This window comes from Erpetoichthys calabaricus, chromosome 16 (genome assembly GCF_900747795.2).
Source record: "Erpetoichthys calabaricus chromosome 16, fErpCal1.3, whole genome shotgun sequence".
Taxonomy (NCBI): Eukaryota; Metazoa; Chordata; class Cladistia; order Polypteriformes; family Polypteridae; genus Erpetoichthys; species Erpetoichthys calabaricus.
Window position 1 is genome coordinate 86,280,808 of NC_041409.2, and position 13,393 is coordinate 86,294,200.

Here is a 13,393-nt window from a genome sequence, read left to right on the forward strand (position 1 = left end):
TCATACGATGTGATTTCCTGAATTTTTTTTTACATTCTGTCTCTCACAGTGGGAATGCACCTACAATGTGAATTTCAGACCCCTCCATGATTTCTAAGTGGGAGAACTTGCAAAATCGCAGGGTGTTCAAATGCTTATGTTCCTCACTGTAAGTGGAAGGTATTCCACTGCTGGGCACCACCTAGAGTAGGAATCGGCATGGACATGGCTTGTTACGTTGGTGTTAGTAGTGAGATGAGTGGGTCTGAATCAAAAAGGTTATCATTAGTGGTCTATGTAGAATTGGGAACTGGTGTTTATAGATGCCATGGTGGAAGACACGATATTCTTCTCTAATATCTGGAAATCTTTGCACTAGGATCGGTGGCAAGAGATTGTGCAGGGCATTGGTACATAGCATGAATGAGTAGATCAGATATTACATACGTGAAATGTGTGGTTCTTTTGTGCAGCATCTGGTACAGACATTGCCCTGGAACTGCATTGTAACATTGGTGTTAGTAGTGGGATGAGTGGGCCTAAATAAATGAGGTTATCATCAATATTCTTTGGAGAACTGGAAACTGGTATTTATAGATGCCAAGGTGAAAGACATAATATGCTTCTCTAATAGCTGAAAACCTCTGCACTAGGATTGGTGCCTAAAGATTGTCCAGGGCATTGGTACACAGCATGAACAAGGAGATCTGATATTACAAAAGTGAAATGTTGGACAGCACCTGGTACAGAAATTGCCCAAGACCTAGATTATAACATTGGTGTTAGTAGTGGGATGAGTGCGTCTAAATAAATGAGGTCATCATTAATGGTCTATGTAGAACTGGGAACTGGTGTTTATAGATGCCATGGTGGAAGACACGATATTCTTCTCTAATATCTGGAAATCTCTGCACTAGGATCGGTGCCAAGAGATTGTCCAGGGCATTGGTACATAGCATGAATGCGGTGATCAGATATTACATACGTGAAATGTGTTGTTCTTTTGTGCAGCACCTGGTACAGACATTGCCCTGGAACTGCATTGTAACATTGGTGTTAGTAGTGGGATGAGTGCATCTAAATAAATGAGGTTATCATCAATATTCTTTGGAGAACTGGAAACTGGTATTTATAGATGACAAGTTGAGAGACACAATATGCGTCTCTAATAGCTGAAAACCTCTGCACTGATTGGTGCCAAAAGATTGTCCAGGTGTTGGTACAGAGCATGACTGAGGAGATCTGATATTACAAAAGTGAAATGTGTTGTTCTGTTCGGTAGCACCTAGTACAGAAATTTCCCTGGACCTGGATTATAGCATTGGTGTTAGTAGTGGGATGAGTGAGTGTAAAATAAAAGAGGTTATAATCAATGGTCTTTGAAGAATTGGAAACTGGTGTTTATAGATGTCATGGTGGAAAATGCAATATGCTTCTCTAACAGTTGAAAATCTGTGCATTAAGATAAATGCCTAGAGATTGTCAAGGGCATGAATGAGGAGATCTGATATTACATACATGAAATGCTGGGTAGCACCTAGTACAGAAATTGCCCTGGACCTGCATTATAACATTGGTGTTAGTAGTGGGATGAGTGTGTCTAAATAAATGAGGTTATCATCAATAGTCTTTGGAGAATTGGAAACTGATGTTTACAGATGCCATTGTGGAAGACACAAATTCTTCTCTAATAGATAATTGTCCAGGGTGTTGGTACACAGCACTACTGAGGAGATCTGATATTACAAAGGTGAAATGTGTTGTTCTGTTCAGTAGCACCTGGTACAGAAATTGCCCTGGACCTGGATTATAACATTGGTGTTAGTAGTGGGATGAGTGAGTCTAAATAAATGAGGTTATCATTAATGATCTTCGAGAATTTGAAACTGGTGTTTGTAGATACTATAGTGGGAAACACGATATGCTTCTCTAATAGCTGAAAATCTCTGTGCTAGGATCGATGCCAGGAGTTTGTGCAGGGCATTGGTACACAGCATGAACGAGGAGATCTGATATTACGCATGTGAAATGTTGGGCAGCATCTAGCACAGAAATTGCCATGGACCTGCATTGTAACATTGGTGTTAGTAGTGGGATGAGTGCGTCTAAATAAATGAGGTTATTATCAATAGACTTTGGAGAATTTGAAACTGGCGTTTGTAGATGCCATAGCGGAAAACACAATATGCTTCTCTAATAGCTGAAAATCTCTGCTCTACTGTACATTGGAGAGACTGAGGTGGAGAGAGTGGCCAAATCTCTGAGGATCTCACTTGGACCTATCATGTCACAGACCCGGCGGGGAAAGCTCGTCATCGTTGGTATTGTCTGAGAAGGCTGAGAATGTTTGGCCTGCCAAGCACTGTCCTCAGCAACTTCTACAGATGCGCAATTGAAAACATCCTCACCTACTCCATCACAGTCTAGTTTGGGAACAGTACATCACAGGACCACAAGGCTCTAGAGTGAGTAGTAAAATCACCGCAAAATATCATTGGAACAGCACTCCCTGCACTAGAGGACATCCATATCACCAGATTTCTCAGGAGGGCCCATAACATTATTACGGACACAACCCACCCACAACATGAACTGGTTCATACTGTTACCATCAAAGAGACACTATATGAGCACAGCAGCGAGAACATCAAGGCTGAAAGACAGTTTTCTCCCTTATGCCATCAGGCTTGTAAATAAAACCCACAAACTTCCTCTCCCCTCTGTCAGCAGGCTAGTGTATGTCTGGAGGATGGAAGGCCATTTTGACACCACATACTTTACATCCATCCATCCATCCATTATCCAACCCGCTATATCCTAACTACAGGGTCACGGGGGTCTGCTGGAGCCAATCCCAGCCAGCACAGGGCGCAAGGCAGGAAACAAACCCCGGGCAGGGCACCAGTCCACCGCAGTACACTTTACATTGAATCATTTATTTATTTGTATGGGCACTCTTACTTCTATTTGCTTTTGCATTTCTTTTTCATCTGAGTGTTTTTGTTTATTGGTGTGTATTCTTGTCTGTTGTTGTGTATTCTTGGGACTCGCAGAATAAGATTTTCATTCTACAGTCTACAGTACATATGACAATGAAGTTGAAGAAGTAGAATTGGTGCCAAAAGAGCGTCAACGGCAGTGGTGCGCAAATGTGAACAAAGATGTTTGATATTACATAATTGAAAGGTGTTGTTCTGCTATGCACCATGTGCTCATACGAGTCAGACTGGTAACAGTTTGTATAAGCAGTGAGGTCAGAAGATCTAAGCTGATGAAATTTTCAGCAATGGCCTTCATAGAGTTCAAAGCTGGATATACAGACGCATGAAGTGTGCATGTGCTTCACACAGGACTAACTAAAACCTGCTTTAGAAGTGACAGGCAGTTTGTAGGGCAGGGTGAAATTTGCAAATGAAAGGCATTTGATATTGAGCAATACCCAGTCATAGAAACCAGCCTGGACCGGTCTTGTCATATTGGTGGTAGAAGTGGGATGACTAGGTCGGAATCAGTAAGGCTACTATTAATAGTCTTTGTGAAACTGAAAGCTGGCATTTAGAAATGCCATAGAGAAAGGCAACATAGTTCCCAACAGCCATACTTGTGTACATTTAGAGATACCATTATAGAAGATGTCTCAAGTACAAGGAAAATTACTCAAGTAGAAATTTGGAAGTACAGTAATCCCTCGCTACTTCGCGGTTCACTTTTCGCGGATTCACGACTTCGCGGATTTTATATGTAAGCATATCTAAATATATAACGCGGATTTTTCGCTGCTTCGCGGGTTTCTGCGAACAATGGGTCTTTTTACTTCTGGTATTTGCTTCCTCAGTTGGTTTGCCCAGTTGATTTCATACAAGAGATGCTATTGGCGGATGGCCGAGAAGCTACCCAATCAGAACACGCAGTTAAGTTCCTGTGTGCTGCTGATTGGCTCAGCGACGGAGTGCTGCATTAACCAGGAAGTCTCATCTCACTCATTCAGCATTAACGTGCTCTTGCTACTGCATTCAGGGGATTATCACCTTCATCGTCATCATTTTTACTGCGCAGCATATTCATCACCATCATCATGTCATATATAACTACGTGTACTTTGCTATACAGTAAGTGTAAACTTATCTACCGATTTCATATTGCTTAGCAGTTGTCCCTGTTATTAATAGAGTAAAGGGTGGGTTGTAAACAATACAGGGAGGGTTTAAAAACGTCCAAATACACGTTAAATAATTAAATAAATATGGTGTCCCTACTTCGCGGAAATTCAGTTATCGCGGTCGGCCTTGGAACCTATCTCCCGCGATAAGTGATGGATTACTGTATCACAAATTATGTGTACTCAAGTACCAACAGTAGAAATAAATGTTGGACCTTTCCTTCTTTATATATACTCTTTAAAGCGTTGGGTCCCCAACTCCAGTCCTGGTGGGCCCTAGTAGATGCAGGTTTTCATTCTAATCCTTTTCTTAATCGGTGACCCATTTGTGCTGCTAATTAACTCCTTTTGAATTCATTTTAATGGACTTGTTTTTCAGGATTTGTTCCCCTGATTTTCTTCAGCGTTCCTCTGAATTGCTTCATTTCTTTCCTTAAATGGCACCCAAACACAAATGAAATGTGAAGTGAGTGAGCCAACAGAAGACCAACTAAGTCAGGGCCTCAAACTCACACCAATTTCACTCCAACCAGTCGCTTAATTAGGCGCCGAGTCTTGTCGTTTATTAAACCCGTTCTTTAATTTCATGAGTTGTTGCTGCTCTTGTTGTGTAATAGCAGACATTTCCAAAATTGTTCATTTTTCTCTTTTCTGTTCAAATGTTTTGGGGGAACTGAGCAGGTCAACAATCCTGAGACCTTCACCTTTCTTTATTTTCAGATATTGTATGATGGTCACAGTCTGCTGGTCCTGTTGTTGGCTCATTTTGTATCTCATTATTGTTTGGCTGCTAATTAAGGAAAAAGAAACAATGAAGGGGTCTGAATCTTCAAGAGCAAATCAACTAAAAGGAATTCAAAAGAAGTTCATTGGCAGCAAAGACAGGTCACTGATTAAGAAACGGGTTAGAATGCAGCCACTGCAGCCCTCCAGGATCGGAGTTTGGAGACCCCCTGCTTTAAAGGGTATTCATAATTCTGAGTAAGCCTGTACTTCTTTTTACAAAGATTAAATGACTTACTCAGTGTCACACGGCTCAACTTGGTGGGCACTTAAGCCATTTCTCCAGCTCTCCTGACCTCATTCTCTGGCATCCTTGGCACCTGCCATGTGGCACCTTGTGGCTAGTATGGCCTGTTTCATCCCAGGTTGTCCTTTCTTTCTCTTTCTCTTCCTCTTCTTTCTTATCTGTAGCCTACATGGGATATCAAGGGATTATGAAGAGAATCCACCCCACTTCTACGCTAGTATATGGCATCCCTGCTAGTCCATGACTTCATCCCTTTTCTTTGGACCTTGGGTCCTGCCCATGTCCTGTGTCCATCTTTCCTGCCTGTTATTCCTTAGTCTTCTGGAATGTCCATTACATCGAAATCTGCTTCACCTCATAAGAAAAAACTGGAAGGAGGCTGAAGCACCTCAGGCACACTCTGTTACTTCAATTACTATAAATTATATCTTGATGTCGTGAGACTATGTTACCCATTAGTTGGAAGAGTATCCATTCATAAAGACCAAAGCAGTACAAATCGCCAATGATCTGTGGCAATAAATGTATAGGGTGGGCATCCCAACCAAGGTAGTAGAGTTATTGAACCAACTATATGGGTTCCTTGGTGTTAAGAAAATTGGAACCACAGCATATCATCATTATACAGACAGACATCTTGGGAATTTTAATCAAATTTGAAAACAAATACTTCTCAGCAGTTAGTCTTCCTTGTGTGTACTTATTGTAATGTCCCACAGGCATCAACAGGATTTTATCTGTCAATGTAATGTCAGTGAGCCCCGGGCAGTGCCTAAAGAAGCTTTTAGAGAGACAAACCGGTGAGCAAATGACTGTTTTGTCTTACATGATAAAAATGAAGGAAAAAAAACAAAAAAAAAAAAACTAAACTCTCCTGTTCTCTAGGTACAAGGAAATGTGGCTCGCTGCCACGTCAAACAGAAACAATACTATGAGAACATTGTGTAAATATACCCTACAACCAGGTCAGAAGGTCTTGCTAATCCAAATTAGAACATTAGAAGAGCCAGTCCTGTCAACTTAATTCTTCTAAAGTAACGTCAGGTCGAGTTTTGAAAGTCCCTAAAGGCCTGCAGTCTACCACACTACTTGCTCATTTATTTCAGGTGTCTGTGGATGTCTGTCTGAAGAAAAATTTTCTAATGTTTGCGTAAAATTTACCCTTAAAGGCTGTGTCCCTGTGTTCCTGATGAACTCGTTTTAAAGTCGCCGTCTCGATCCACTGTGCTAATTCCCTTGATAATTTTAAACACTTCAGTCAGGTCTCCTCTTAATCTTTTTTTCTTTAAACCGTAAAGGCTCAGCTCTTTTAATCTTTCCTCATAACTCATTCCCTGTAGCCCCAAATCAGCCTAGTTACTCTTCTCTGGACCTTCTCTTGTGCTATGTGATGGATGGCCGGCCAAATATTCCGGCCCACACCTCCAGGCCGCCAGATGGAGCCCTCCCAGCAGCATGGAGGTTCCCCGAATTCCAGCAGGGCCTTATGGACCTTGTAGTTTTTATAAACAGCCCTGCTGGATACCATGGGGACCACCAGGAGCCGCTGTAGGGAGGCTTGGGGAGTGCTACGTGCCCTATAACCTGGAAGTACGTCCTGGTCACATGAACAGTAGAAATGACGTGTTTCCGGGCTGAAGAAAAGGAGCTTTAATCTGACCCGGAAGTGTTCACGGTCACATGGACAGAAAGAGAGAAACACTTCCGGGTCACGGACTATATAAAGGACTGAGAGAGACCAGAACACTGAGCTGAGCTGGGAGAAGGGTGGCTAAGTGTGAATTTCCCCTTGGGATTAATAAAGTATCTATCTATCTATCTATCTATCTATCTATCTATCTATCTATCTATCTATCTATCTATCTATCTATCTATCTATCTATCTATCTATCTATCTATCTATCAATCTTTTAGTCTTTTATATCTATCTATCTATCTATCTATCTATCTATCTATCTATCTATCTATCTATCTATCTATCTATCTATCTATCTATCTATCTATCTATCTATCTATCTAATATACGGTATCCCTGATCTCGACATGCGCCATTGTTACTAGATAGATAGATAGATAGATAGATAGATAGATAGATAGATAGATAGATAGATAGATAGATAGATAGATAGATAGATAGATAGATAGATAGATAGATAGATAGATAGATAGGTGACATCATTAACTTTGCATGGAAGTGGTCAGAATCTTTTGGCTCATCAGTGTATAGATCAGATGTTTCCATACTTGATTGACACAATGCTCCGAACGTCTGTCTTACATACCATCTAATCCCATGTCCCTGTCATTGTCAACATGCACTTCCATCTTTCCTCCCGTATCTCCGATGCCATTCAGATCAGGCTAACAGTCCCCAGGTGGATATGCGTGTGAGTTATCTGTTATATAGTGCCTTTCACATCTATCTATCTATCTATCTATCTATCTATCTATCTATCTATCTATCTATCTATCTATCTATCTATCTATCTATCTATCTATCTATCTAAGTGTCTGGGAGAGGAGGATTGAGCATTGTGTATTGATTATTGATTATTGAGTATTGTATGTGTAGTGTGGAGTGGAGGATGCTTAGTGCACAGTATTATAATAAACAGAAGAAGTATTGCACTTTTACCTGGTGTTTGGCGTGGTACCTGAGGGTTCAAGAGGTCGATAGCGGCCTCTACTGCTACAGCTGTTATGTCCTTCTTGTAACCTGAAGACCAAAACTGCACACAGGACTCCAGATGAGGCCTCACCAGTGTGTTATAAAGACTTGAGCAGAACCTCCTGGGACTTGTACTCCACATATCAAGGCGCTATATAACCTAACATTCTGTTAGTCTTCTTAATGGCTTCTGGACACTGTCTGGCAGTTGATAGCGTAGAGTCCACTACGACTCTTAAATACTTCTCATAAGACGTAATCTCAATTTTTAGACCTCCCATTGTGTATTCAAACCTCCCATTTTTACTTCCTATGTGTCATACTTTACATTGACTGCCACAAATCTGCCCAGACCTGTCTGTTGTCCAAGTTCCTCTGTAATGACTCAACAGATTCCAGATTAACTGACAATCCACCAACCTTGGTATCATCTGCAAACTTAACCAGCTTGTTATTTATATTCCTATCCAAATCATTTCTATATATTAAAAATAGAAGCAGCCCCAGCACTGCCCCATGCTGGTCACCACTCTTAACATCAGTGAACGCTGATCAGGTTCCTCACACCATCACCCTCTGCTTCCAGTGTCTGAGCCAGTTTTGCACTCATTTACATCTTCATCCTGAACTGCCACTTCTTTTAGTTTGATGTCCAACCTCTCGCGTGGCAAATGCTGATCAAATGCTTTCTGAAAGTCCAGATAAATAATATCATAAGCTCCACGTTGACCGCATCCTTTTGTTGTTTCCTCATAAAATTCCAGCATGTTGGTAAAACACGACCTCCAGTTCTGAACCCGTGCTGACTGTTCAGGTAAACTCCTGCGCTTGTCATGTGCTGCTCTATCTTATCCGTATTAATTCCTCCCATTCCTGTAAGTTGGCTCAGCTCTCTGCTGAAGACATCTCATATCTTTTAACCAATCAAAGTAGTAATTCAGATGGTGTAAGCCAATGAACCAATCAGAGTACATGCCAGGATTAATTCGGCATTGTTATGCAAGTTCAGTTGTCTATAACTTGAGTCTCTGCCTTTATTCTCTGACTGTCTGCTGCACTGTCCCTTAGTAGATTGCTCTTCAGATTTTGCTGAACAGAAATAAAGAACACAGTGAACAAGTTTCCTCCTGCCTGGTTCCTGACTCAAAAGGCTGCAGTGAAGATCGATTTCTTTCTTTAATATTTCCAATATAATTTTCACTACACCTTCAAGTAGATAAAAAACACTACGATAAAGATATATTCGAAGATGTCAAAAATGAATCAAATCAATTCTGTATGTCCAAATAAAAGTGGTGTCTAGATCTCCAGGAGGTGAAAAGCATTTTGATGCTTTTCTGGAGATTTGTCCAAGTGCTTTATTTCCTTAAAAATGTTTCTGGTGTTTTGTTAGTCAAAGCCTTGACAACATCATATTGTGATTTCAGTTTGTGTTTCACATCTAATGACACTTCCTAGTTGCAAAAGCAGGTCACCAATTAAGAAAAGTGTTAGAATGAAAACCTGCAGCCACTGCGGCCTTCCAGGACCGGATTTGGGGACCCCTGTTGTAGAGCATCACTGTGTAGGCATCTATTAACGGCTTACCAGACATGGACTACACTACATGGCCAAAAAATACAGTATGTGGAGAGGCCTCCAAACAATTGAGTTCAGGTGTTTCATTGTTTACAGGTGCACAAACTCCAGCACATCACCATGCAATGTCCAGTGACAGAATTAGAGTTCAGTGACATTAAATGCTGCCACCTTTACCACAAGTCAGTATATAACATTTCTGCTTGCTAGATCTGCTCCGGTCAACTGCAAATGATATTGTTATGAAGTGGATGCATTGAGGAGTACCAAGAGCTTAGCCACAAAGTGGTAGACCACCCAAATTCAATGAACGGGGCTGCTGAGTGCTGAAGTGCATAGCTCATAAAAATCGCCTACCCTCTGTGTCATCACTCACAAGAGAGTTCAAATAGTCTTTGGAAGTTTCAACAGCACAAGAACTGGGCATCAGGAGCTTCATCCAGTGGGTTTTGATGTCCGACACAAGTCTGAAATCACCACACACGATACCAAGAATCGGCCAGAGAGGTATAAGCAGGCCACCATTGGTGCAGTGGAAACGTGAGCTCTGGAGTGATGAATCAAGATTCAGTATCTGGCAGTCTGAATGAAGAATCTGAGTTTGGTGGATGCCAAGAGAACAATACCTTCTGGACTTCATAGGGCTTACTGGAAAGTCCGGTTATCTGGGGCTGTTTTTCAGGGTTTCGGTTAGGCCCCTTGTTTCCATTGAAGGATACTGTTAATGCTACAACAAACAAAGACATTTGAGACAACCGTGTGGGAACAGTTTGGTGAAGGCCCTGTTCTGTCCCAACATGGCTGTGCCCTTGTGCACAAAGCCCGGTCTATAAAGACATGGAGGAATACGAGTGGCTTGCAGTGATCCCTGACCTCAGGCTTATTGGACATCTTTGGAGTGAATTGGAATGCTGACTGCTAGCCAGGTCTTCTCGTCCATCATCAGTACCTGACCTCACAAATGCTTTGTCTGCTGAATGAGCACAAAGTCCCACAGACACAATCCGTAATCTTGTGGAAAGAAGAGTGAGGGGTGCTACGGAGAGGGATGAGGGCTGGGTGAGTGGGGGCAATTCCGTATTAATGCCCCTGCTTTTGAAATGGAGTTTTGGTCATGTAAGAACCAAGAGTTGCCACACCGACTTTGTTTGCACTTTACTTTGAAAAAAAAGGAAAGGCTCTTTTGGTTAAGAATTATTGATTCCTGACTAAACGTTGAAGATTAATGCAATTTACTGAATTAGTCATTTTATTTTTTCAGATAATACAAATAATCTAAGACTGTGGTCGGCCCAATCTTTTGAAAGTTTGTTTGAGTGGCTGATGCTTGCTTATTGTGTTCATAAGAATTAATCCATGCGGACCCCCGTGACCCTGTAGTTAGGATGTAGTGGGTTGGATAATAGATGGATGGATGCTATCTATCTAGTGCCCCTCAAGCAAATCTCCACATATGATATACCATTTGACTCGTCTTCATGTCTAGTTATGCAAAAAATTGACCTTTTTGGGGTCACCTCCTATTTTTGGCTCTCTAGACCCCATAAACTCTCATGTTTAGGCCATTTCTGGGCCATATTTTATGCAGGAAATTATACCTTTATGATAAAGAATAAAGCAATAAGTACAGGGTGAGCCAAAAAGAAGTAACCCATTTCAAACGTTTATTCTACGAAAACCCTACAAGATAAAATAAATGTCATTATGACACAAGAAAGGGTATACAAAATAGATTTTTTTCACTGTGTTTTAAAAATGATGTCTTCAAGGTGGTGGCCATCATTAGCAATGCACTCTTCGAGACAATTTCTGAACGCTCGCATGACTTATTCGGCCATTTCAAGGGGAATAGCAGCGATTTGGTGGTGAATAATGTCCTTGAGGACTTCACAGTTTTGAGGTCAGTGCATGTATACCTTTGACTTTAGAGAGCCCCACAAGAAGAAATCACACGGAGCGAGATCAGGCGAACATGAAGGCCACCTGACATTGCCATGCAGGGAGATCAGTTTCCCTGGAAACATCTCCCACAAAACTTGCATGGATCTCTGCGCCGTATCAGCTGTTGCTCCATCCTGTTGAAACCAGGCATCCACCACATCCATTTCTTCCAATTGGGGCCACAAAAAGTTCTCTAGCATTTCAATGTAAACGTTCTGAAGTGACAGAGATGGTTTGCTTCCCCCCTCTTCAAAAAATAAGGGCCTACAATGCCAAATTCTGCAATGGTGCACCAAATTATAACACTCTCACAGCACAGGGGTCTCTGATGAAGTTCACGAGGGAAGATTTCAGCCCAATAGTGAACGTTTCGCTTATTTACACAACCATTCGAATGGAAATGTTGCTGCACATGACGATGGCATCTCGATGAATGGTTTGCAGAATGTCCGCGCACAACTCTCTATGGCTCTCCCAGTCTCTCGCAGTGAGTTCCTGCACTACCTTCATCTTGTATGAATGGAAATGAACGTCCTCATGCAAAATCAGAGACGTGTTGGAAATGCCTAAGGCAGAAGCGCGCTGAACATCTAGGAGACTGCAATATTGATGCCCTTACAGCTTGGATATTTTCAGGCGCTCGTACAGTCCAAGGACGGCCTGGAGATTTTCTGTTCAATGTTGTACCCGTCTGTTTGAATTTAGCCACCCACTGAAGAATTGTTTTCCAATTTGGGACTCACTGTTAGGAGGAATGCTGAAGTGCGTTCGCAAGGTGCATTGTGTAGGGATGATGGATTCGTTGTTTTTGAAGAACGCTTCAACAGCGAAAGCATGGTGCGCACCGAACCAAGTTAATTAGCAGCAAAAACAGGTCACTAATTAAGAAAAGGGTTAGAATGAAAACCTGCAGCCACTGCGGTCCTCCAGGACTGGAGTTGGGGACCCCTGGTTTAGATTCTTCTAACGTTCTAAATTCTATGATTTCACAAATTCAATGGGGTTCGCTCATCACTATTGATGACATAAGCATTCATCTCTTTTAATGTGACACCCCTAAATCATCACTGGGGTAGCCAAATGGTGTTAGAAGGCCCAAAATAAGTTCAATGGAGGTCACCTGTCTGGGCTCTCAGTCGATTGTCTTCTATATGCTTAAAAATGTCATCTGGAAGGGCCATCAACAGTGGACTAAACTACACAATGTAGACAAAAGAACACAATAAGCAGCTTCATTGAAAAGTGACAGAAAAGTACAAGTCAGGGGATGGAGACAAGAATACTCTGAAGTCCCTAAATATCCAGGTAAATCGGTCATTAAGAAATGGAAAGAGTCGAAAATCAGTGATCAGGCAAGATAAAGACAAGTGTGGGAGAACATCAAGAGACCTCTCTACAGCAGCTCAGATTGGAGAGACTGTTTAGACAACTGGTACTTCACTAGTCACGGCTTTAGCAGAAAGAGGCAAAGAGGAAAAACACAGAGGACATCACAGCAGAAGTCACTTGGGAGACTCTGAGGTCAGGCAGGAGAAGGTTCTGTGGTCTGATGAGACCAAGATTGAGCTTTTTTAGCAATCGAAATGCTATGTTACCTTGAACATTATCAAAAATATACCATTTCCACTGAGGAGCATTGTAGCGGCAGCATCAGGCCATGGGGATGCTTCTCTGTAGCAGGCCCTGCAAGGCTGGTGAAGGTAAAGCGAATGCAGCCAAATATGGAGGAAGCCCTCAAGCAGAGGTTCCCAAACTAACTCCTGTGGCTGCAGGTTTTTGTTCCAACCAACTTCTGTTTTTCATTGGACTCCTAACTTAATTAAGTGAGTCGTTATTTACCAGTTTCTGGGGGTCAAGTTTGGCAAATTATTATTAAAATGTTCTAAGCATTTATTTGGGGAACACATAGTTTTTCTTGGGCGGCACGGTGGCACAGTGGGTAGCGCTGCTGCCTCGCAGTTGGGAGACCTGGGGACCTGGGTTTGCTTCCCGGGTCCTCCCTGTGTGGAGTTTGCATGTTCTCCCCCGTGTCTGCGTG

The 13,393-nt window shown here is 41.9% G+C and overlaps 1 long non-coding RNA gene across 1 annotated transcript; it reads left to right on the plus strand.

The window, feature by feature from the left end:
• Positions 1 to 799: 799 nt before the first annotated feature.
• LOC127526007 (uncharacterized) lies at positions 800 to 2,107 on the plus strand. Its single transcript, XR_007933632.1, has 2 exons — positions 800 to 945; positions 1,984 to 2,107. It is a non-coding gene; the product is annotated as an uncharacterized LOC127526007 (long non-coding RNA).
• Positions 2,108 to 13,393: the final 11,286 nt, after the last annotated feature.